We start from the raw sequence: 9582 nt of genomic DNA on the forward strand, positions 1-9582 counted from the left end.
ACACCTACCTCACCCCCCGGAGCTCCTCACCGCAGAAGAGGCGTAGGGCACAGGGAGGGGAGGAAGGGCTCAGCATAGGGGGATCCGCCGGCAGGATGGACCGGGAGAGTTCGCAGGGGCACTGCCAGCCTCTCGGGGACAAGGATGGGCACCGCGGAGCTGGGCTGCAGGTCAGCGACCTGATCCAGGTATAATTCGCATTCAGGGACAGGCCACATCTGTGCCACAATTAGAACATAGAACATTTCCAGCACCCCGCAGACTTCCTTCCTTCCCGATCCCCACCCCTACCCCTTGGACTCAGGCATCCTAGTGTTTTTTTTCTTTTCATTCTAATTAGCTGTCAAAATCTACAAGGAGATTTTTTAAAGCATTTTTTAAATGCTTTTTTATTTTGAGAGAGAGAGTGAGCATGAGCACAAGAAGCAGAATGACAGAGAGAGGGAGGGAGGGAGGAAGAGAGAGAGAATCCCAAGCAGGCTCAGCGAGGAGCAGGATTCAGGGCTCGATCCTGCGACCTGAGTGGAAATCAAGTCAGACTCTTAACCGACTGAGCTACCCAGGCGCCCCTGAAAAGGAGATTTCTTGTAAAAATTCCACTTTCTGGCTCTGACGGGCTGAGAGGTTGGCCGATCACTTCTCAAGGCAGCTGTGCCCCCCACCTCCACCCCCAGGTTCCTAACTTACACACCTGCTCAGTGCAGCCCCTGGTCCACAGTCTCTTCTGCAGCTGATACCTTCCCAATGTCTTCCCTTTTGGTGGAAACCCTCGATCCCCAAGGGCTCCGTGAGTTCAGAGTCCCCGGGCTTCTCTGGCACTGACACCGACCTTGAATGACCCAGCTTATCCAGACCCAGAAACGGGGTGGCCAGGCACCACCTTCTTTCGATGCTGCTCCAACGTGGGCCAGCCTGGCCAGTGGCCTCTCCGCTCCCTAACTGCCCGTCTTGCCGCCACGTGTGGGGATTGCTGTCCGCTGGGACCAGGGATGACAGCAGACTCATCTGCATATGTGACCTAAGATAGTAATTAAACCCAGGTGCCCCAGGGGTGGGAAGTGAGCACATTAATTCAGGAGCAATTAAAAGCCTCCAACATCACTGTCATGCAGCCGCCACTTCTGAGACTAACTGATGACACTCGCCTTTTTGAGGGGGGCGTACTCGGATCTAAGGGGGCCACAGTCCCCAGACTCTGAGTCCTCTCTGGGACCCCCGATGATCTTCTGAAAGAGTTACTAGGCAAGACCATGCCCTCATCTTTGTTGTGACAAAATATACGCAGCAGAATTTCCCATTTTAACCCTTTTCATGTGTGCCATTCGGAGGCAGTTAAGTACAACCAAGGCACTTACACCTGTCACCATTATCTGTTTCCAGAACTTTTCCAGTGTCCCAAACAGAAACTCCACGCTCATGAGGCAATGACTCCCCATTTCCTCCATTTATTCTGCTTTCTCTCTCTCTCTCTCTCTCTGAATTTGCCTGTTTTAGGTATTTCATGTAAGGGGACTCGTACAATTTTTATCTTTTTTGGCCTGGCTTATTTCACTTAGCATAATGTTTTCAAGGTTTATACATGTCAACACTTTATTCTTTGGTATGCTGACTCAGTTAAGCATCCAACTCTTGGTTTCGGCTCAGTTCATGATCTAAAAGTTTCATGAGTTCGAGCCTCACCTCGGGCTCTGTGCTGACAGTGTGGTACCCGCTTGGGACTCTCCCTCTCCTCTCTCTGCCCCTTCCCCATTCGTGCCGTCTCTGTCTCTCTCAAAACAAATAAATAAACTTAAAAAATAATAAACAAATACTTTAAAAATGTAAAACAACTATGTATTAAGAAATATTCCTTAGGGCACCTGGGTGGCTCAGTAGGTTAAGCGTCTGACTTCGACTCAGGTCATGATCTCACGGTTCGTGGGTTCGAGCCCCGCGTCAGGCTCTGTGCTGACAGCTCGGAGCTTGGAGCCTGTTTAGGATTCTGTGTCTCCCTCTCTCTCTCTGACCCTACCCTGCTCACGCTCTCTCTCTCTCTCTCTCAGAAATAAATAAAAAACATTTTAAAAAATTAAAAAATAATAAATACTTTTAAAATGTAAAACAATTATGTATTAAGAAATATTCCTCGGGGCGCCTGGGTGGCTCAGTTGGTTAAGCATCTGATTTCGGTTCAGGTCATGATGCTCCAGCTTGTGGGTTCGAGCCCAGCACCGGGCTCTATGCTGGCAGCTCAGAGCCTGGAGCCTGCTTTGATTCTGGGTCTCCCTCTCTCTCTCTCTCTCTCAAAAATAAATAAATGTTAAAAATATTTTTTTTATAACATTCTCTTCTATGGAAAGGCCACCACCACCTAAGCCATAGATATAAACCTTTATGTTTTCACCTATGTTTCTTTCTAAAAGTTTAGTGGTTTTGTCCTTTGATCCATTTGAGGTAAGGTGTTCTGCAAGGATATTGTGTCCATCCGTCAGTGGGTAGACAATTGGGTTTCTACCTTATGGCTCTTGTGAATAATTCTCCTGTGTACATCCATGTGTAAGTTTTTGTATGGACATATGTTTTCAGTTTTCTTGGGTAGATTCCTAGGAGTGGAATTGCTGGGTCATATGGTGACTCTATGTTTAACTTTTTGAGGAAAAGCCCAAGTATTTGTCACCGTGGCTGTACTATTTTACCTTCCCACCAAAACTGGGAATGTAAAACAGTAAGAATTTTACACATCCTCACCAATATTTATTATTTTCTGGGTTTTTTAAAGTGTTTCTTTAGAGAGGAGTGAGTGAACAAGCAGGGAGATGCAGAGAGAGAGAGGAGAGAGAGAGAGACGGAGAGAGAATCCCAAACAGATTCCACACTGTCAGCACAGAACCCAACAAGGGCTCTCACAAGGCTCCCATGAACCGTGAGATCATGACCTGAGTCGAAACCAAGAGTCAGACGCTTAACTGACTGAGCCCCCCAGGCACCCCTGGGGTTTATTTTTGTTATAGCATACTCATGGATGTGAAGTAATATCTCATTGTGGTTTTGATTTGCATTTCCCTAATGATGCTGAACATCTTTTCACGTGCTTATTTGCAGTCTGTATGTCTTCTTGGAGAAATGTCTCCAGTCCTTTGTCCATTTTTTAATTGGTTTGTCTTCTTGTTGTTGAGTTGTAACAATTCTTTATATATTCTGGATACTATCAGATATATGATTTACAAGGACTTTGGTGCCCTATTTAGGAAACCCAAGGACCTGAAGATGTACACCTGTGTGTAACGTGTGTTCTGAGGGTCAGAGCTCTGGCTCTGGAACTGTCTTTGGTCCATTTGACCTCACTGCTCGTGTAAGCTGTTGTGTGTGGATATCCAGTGGTCCCTGCACCATTTTTTGCAAAAATGCCATTTTCATCGGAAAATGTACTCAGACATCCTGGCCACCCCCACCCTCTGCAGCACCCAGGCCTCTGCTCCTTGTTATCATTAAGAAAAGGGCCCTTAGAGGGGTGCCTGGGTGGCTCAGTCAGTTAGGTGTCTGGCTTTGGCTCAGATCATGATCTCGCAGTCCGTGAGTTTGAGCCCCACGTTGGGCTCTGTGCTGACAGCTGGAAACCTGGAGCCTGCTTTGGATTCTGTGTCTCCCTCTCTCTCTGCCCCTCCCCTGCTCGTGCTCTGTCTCTTTCTCTCTCTCTCAAAAATAAATAAACATTAGAAAGGAAGGAAGGAAGGATGGAGGAAAGAAAGGAGCCCTTCGAGTGCAGTCAGGGCTGAAAATGCTGCCTTAGCTGAGCATAAGCCTGGCCAGGAAGTCAGCATGAAACCTTCAACTTGCCAGCCCATGTAGGACCCCGACTCCTGGCTCCACATGGTAATGCCTGTGGCCACGGGGCAAGAAAGGACCCCAGGCCCTCCCTCAGCCTTCTGCTGGTGCAGCTTCAACAGTCCCTGGCATGAGAGCAAGGTGCCCCTCCGTCCACCATCCTAGGGTGAAGTCAGAGCCAGGGCTTGGGGGTGGGAGGCTGGGGACACACATTCCAAGGAGAAGCTTCATTCCGACTAGTCCCGGCCCTGCTCTAGGCTCTCATCCTGGCCCTCCTTAATTGGCAGTAAGGAAACTAATGTCTGGGGTGGGGTGGGGAGGTCTGGGCTCACCTGGTGCATAGGATGGGGGTTGGAGGGTTGGGGTGAGCTAGGGAATGTCCGGGCCACCAGGGGGCGCTGTGGGAGCTGCCCTGGGTCCCTGGCCCTCCCAGCCTCGCCCTGCTGTCTCTCCAGCCCGGCTGGCTGGCACAGGTTTGTGATTCTGAGCTGACAGTGCCTGGCAGCTCACAAGGGCTCGGGGCCAGAGCGAAGCCAGCTCAGAGCTCCGGGCTCGGAGAGATGAATGGAGCTGTCATTGGTTAAAGGAAAATTCCTGGAGAACNGCAAGGGCTCGGGGCCAGAGCGAAGCCAGCTCAGAGCTCCGGGCAAGAGCTCGGAGAGATGAATGGAGCTGTCATTGGTTAAAGGAAAATTCCTGGAGAACAAGTCCTCGTCAATACCCACTCTCTCCCTTGTCACCGCAGAGGCCATGGAGACGTGCATAGTAACTGGCCCCTATAGAGGCGGCAGCAGCGCCTTGGGCCATGGTCAAGGCGAGCGCTTCTCTGGCTTGCTGTGATCTCCCAGCCTTTCAGGAAGCACCTCCCTCCCTCCAATGTCTTGCCTGTTGAGGACTTTTGGTCAAAGTAGAAGGGAACAAAAAGGAAATGGAGGCAGAGAGATAGAAGGCCCTGCCTCCCCACCCTGCTGTGCCGGCCCTAAAGCCAAACGCTGGGGTCCTGAGCGGTGGGTCTCATCTGGTCTGGCCCAGCCTCACGGGGACGCGAAGCAGTGTGGTAGCAGCCGGGCGGGGCCTCCATTTTGCACAGCTGTGTTCGGCGTTGCCAGAGAAACCAGCTAAGGACACGGGGTGGCATCTCCTGGGAGCTGGAGGGGAGCACCCTGGGGGGGAGCAGGGCCCCGGAGGCCATGTCCTGTGCACCCTCTTTGAAGGAAGCCAGCAGGTTGGAGGGGGACCCCCGGGCTCAGACCACAGCTCGGGTTGAGGACTTCCTGCAGGGGCTCCACCACACCCCTGTTCAGAGGGGGTCTGAATGGGGTTTCTGGCCTTGCGGTCTGGCTCTGGCCTTCTCTGTTCTCTGGTTCCATTCTGGGAGGGTCAGCTACTGTGCGGAAGGCGGGGGGCCTGGGGCCCCAGTCTGGGGAAGGGAGGCCTGAGATGGTTGGGGGGAGTGACCAGACCCTGGGGTCTCTCCTCTGGGGCATCACGTCCATGCCTTTCCCCTGCTTCTATGGAATGTGGGGCCTCATCCTATCCACAACATCAAATGCAGGCAGCCTCCAGAGGAAAGGGGCTGAAAGATTTGGCAGAGAGCCTCTGGTGTTAAAAGATGCTTGCAACTGTCTGGCCAACACCTCCATAAACCCTAGAAATATCAGCCCCAGTGAAATCTAAATCCCGGAGTAGGAATAGAGACCTGGGGGGCAGCTGAGGGGCTCAGTCTGCTGAACGTCCGACTCTTGGCTTTGACTCCGGTCATGATCTCATGGTTCATGAGTTCGATCGATTGCCACACTGGGTTCTGTGCTGACAGTGTGGAACCTACCTTGCATCCTCTGTCCCCCTCACCGCTGCCCTTCCCCCCTTTCTCTCTCAAAAATAAATAAAAACTAGGGGCACCTGAGTGGCTCAGTCACTAAGTGTCTGACCAGTTCAGGTCATGATCTCAGGGTTCATGGGTTCGAGCCCCACGGTGGGCTCTGTGCTGACAACTTGGAGCCTGGAGCCTGCTTCAGATTCTGTGTCTCCCTCTCTGTCGGCCTCTCCCCCACTTGCGTTCTCTCTCTCAAAAGTAGATAAACATTAACCAAAAACAATCAATCAATTGACAAACATTAAAAAAAGAAATAGAGACACTGGCTAAAATAACTAAGATTTGAGGGATTTGGGGGGGTTCTCAATATGGGTTGTGGCCCCTCCTCCTGAAAGAAAAGCACTTGCTCAGATTAATCCACCGACAAACACAGAACCAATATGTCCATTCTCAGATTACCCCAATTCGAGGGAAGTGTAGAGACCAGAATAGAAAGTAACCACCGACCTCAAATGGCTGAGTCCCGAGGAAGGATGCCCTTGCCTGCACAGGTGTCCTTCGTCCTACCCAATACCTGCAAACTAACAATGACAGCTTCTCTATTGACATGCTCTAAATCCCAGTCACATGCCGGTGGGGATGGAGGCTCCCAGGGTTGTTGGCACATGAGATTTGGAGGGCAAAATCCCTCAGGACCTGCACATGGCCGAGGGGTGACCTGTCACCAGACAGGACTCAGGATGCAGCTCTCGCCAAAACCAATGTCCGTCACACATGAGCAGAGCAGCTGCATGTGACAAACTGATGGCGATGCTGGGAATTCATGCAGAAGCCGGCACAGACTAGCTCTCTACCTTGGGTCTCTTTACTCCATAAGGGGTTTCTCCCTCTCCTCCTCCCCAGTCTCCTCTTCCTCCTCCTCTTCCAGACCCTATGGGGAAACATCTGTTGGACAACAAAACTAAGAAAAGTTTACAAGATACAATGCTTATGAAGTTTGACACATAGTCCCTGCCTGCTTTGAGATGGTAGATGGAAGCTTCCATTTCACTTGTCTCTAGTTGTCTCCTTCTAGGAAGGATGAAGAGGCAACAGGGTACCCGGAGAGAAGGTAGAAGGCAATGCCTGGAGTATCCTGGGAGCTGCTATGGCTCCCACACTCCCTAGAGCTAATTTGATCCAAAGAAGAAAACAGCAGCAAAGCAATGCCTGTTTGTTCACCTGCTCGCCCTCCTCTCTGGGTTATTGGGCACCGATCCTGAGCTGGGACCTTGTCAGGGGCCAGATTTAAAGGTGAACACAGCTTTATGGAGCAGAGGTGAGCCATGGCTCAGTGCTGCTGGAGTAGAAGCCCCGGGGAGTGTTGCGATGGCATCTGGGGGCATGATGAAGCCGGCACCCGGCGGTGGGATGCCGGCAGAAGACATGGATTTGGGGTCTGCTTAATTCAATCTTTTCCTTTGCCAGTGGCAGTGACCAGTTCAAAGAGGCTTAAACTAAAAAGGACATTTATCGGCATGTGGCCTCAGGCATGCCTGGATCCAGAGGCTGAGAAAATGTCAGCAGGACTCAGTGTCTCTCCATCTCTCCACTCCGTTGTCCTCTGTGCTGGTTTAACCCCCAGGCAGGGTCTCCAGGCTTGGTGGCCCCGGACACCCATTTGTGTTGAGCTCGGCAGCCCTGGCTTCTTTCTCCCAACTGTCACAGCCAAAGTCTTGAGTCTGACTCTTACTGGCTCCAGTTGGGTCACATGCCCATTCTTGAACCAGTTACTGTGGTCGAGGGGGATGAAAGCACTGATTGGTTAGATCTGGCTCACATGCTCACCCCCGGACTGTGGGGACAGGTTAGCCTCACTCAACAATGTGGGCTGCATTGGAAAAGGGGCATTTCCCAAAGGAAGAATGAGACGCTGCCACTGGAAAACGGGTGAGCGGGTGATAGGCAGGCCAAGCGTCCACTCTTGGGGCTATGACTCTTGCCATCTGCTGGCTGTGTGACCTTGGCCAGGTCAATTAACTTCTCTGAGACCGTAGAACTGGTTTCACTCTGAATGGTCCCTTCCTTTATAAAAACAGGAACATGGCAGTGGCGTCCTGGGGTTCCTACTGTATTTAAACCTTTCATGAAAATGGATGAAGAAGTGGGCAAAAGACATGAATAGACGCTTCTCCAAAGAAGACCTACAAAGACATGGCCAACAGACACATGAAAAGAAGCTCAACATCACTCATCATCAGGGAAATACAAATTAAAACTACAATGAGACATCACCTCACATCTGTCAGAATGGCTAAAATTAACAAGACAGGAAACAGCAGATGTTGGCGAGGGTGCAGAGAAAGGGAAGCCCTCTTACAATGACGGTGGCCATGCAAACGGGTGCGGTCACTCTGGAAAACAGCATGGAGGTCCCTCAAAAAGTTAAAAATAGATCTATCCTGGGGAGCCTGGGTGGCTCAGTCGATTGTGCCTTCAACTCTTCATTTTGGCTCCGGTCATGATCCCAGGGTCGTGAGATTGAGTGCCATATTGGGCTCTGTGCTGAACATGGAGCCTGCTTGAGATGCTCCCTCTGCCCCTCTCTCCCACTCTCTCTTTCTCTCACTAAGATAAATAAAATGAAAAAAAAAAAAAAGAACTACCCTATGATCCAGCAGTTGCACTACTAGATATTTACCCAAAGTGCACAAAAAACTGATTCAAAGGGACACATACACCCCGATATTTATAGTAGTGTTATCAACAATACCCAAATTATGGAAAGAGCCCAAATGTCCATTAAATGATGAATGGGTAAGAAATTTTGGGAGTGCCTGGGTGGTCCATTTGGTTAAGAATCCGACGTCAGCTCAGGTCATGATCCTGTGGTTCATGAGTTCAAGCCCCGCATCGGGGTCTGTGCTGCCAGCTCAGAGCCTGGAGCCTATTTCAGATTCTGTGTCTCCCTCTCTCTCTGACCCTCCCCTGCTCATGCTGTCTCTTTCTCTCTCCGAGAAATAAATAAAACATTAAAAAAAAATTTTTTTTAATTTTTTTAAAAGGAGGGCACTTGTTGGGATGAGCACTGGGTGTTATATATAAGTGATGAATCACTAAATTCTACTTCTGAAATAAATATTACACTATATGTTAACTAACTAGAATTTAAATAACACCCTGAAGCAAGCAAACAAACAAAAAACGAATTCAGTTCCTTTGGCCCTTATAAGCAAAGAATGAGGAAGAGGAAGGGAGAATGACCCTCCAGTAAAGATAAACCCCTTTCCTTAAGAGCTTTCTGTAAAGAGAAGACAGAGGAGCTCCCAGGAGAAGGACACTTCAAGGGCACAGGCAGGCTAAGCAGCCCTGTCCAGGTCCTGGCCCCTAAGTTTCCCTCTGGAGCCTCGGAGCAGAGAGGCACAAAGGGTATTTGGCACCTCCATCTGGGCCTCTTAGTGCTGTGAAGTCCTGAGCAAAAGGCTTCTTCCATGTTTGCTGGGTTTTTTTTTTTATGTTTATTTATTTTGAGAGGGAGAGAGCATGAGCAGGGGAGGGGCAGGGGGAAGGAAAGAGAGAGTCCCAAGCAAGCCCCATGCTACCAGCGCAGAGCCCAGCTCGGGGCTCAAACCCGGGAACGGTGTGATGATGACCTGAGCTGAAATCAAGAGTCGGATGTTTAACCAACTAAGCCACCCACGGCGCCCCACGGGTCCTTCCCTGTGTTTTGCAGGATGTGGGCAAAGTAGCAAGTTTACATCAGGAAGCACCTAGCCCTGAGCGCAGCCTTGGGGACGGCCACTGTCCCTGGGCACCCTCGGGCACTGCCGGAGGCTGGCTGAGTTAGTTACGGGTAAGCCTCGGGCACCAGGGTCTGTGGCTGGCTGGCTGGTTTTGTCATTGTCCGGAGGAGGCAGGGATGGCGCATCCGTCTGTCCTCAGGGCCCCCGGAGCGTGTACAAAGCCCGGGTCCTCCATCTACT

Source organism: Crocuta crocuta, unplaced genomic scaffold (assembly GCF_008692635.1).
Source record: "Crocuta crocuta isolate KB4526 unplaced genomic scaffold, BGI_CrCroc_1.0 scaffold13, whole genome shotgun sequence".
In the NCBI taxonomy this organism is placed as follows: domain Eukaryota; kingdom Metazoa; phylum Chordata; class Mammalia; order Carnivora; family Hyaenidae; genus Crocuta; species Crocuta crocuta.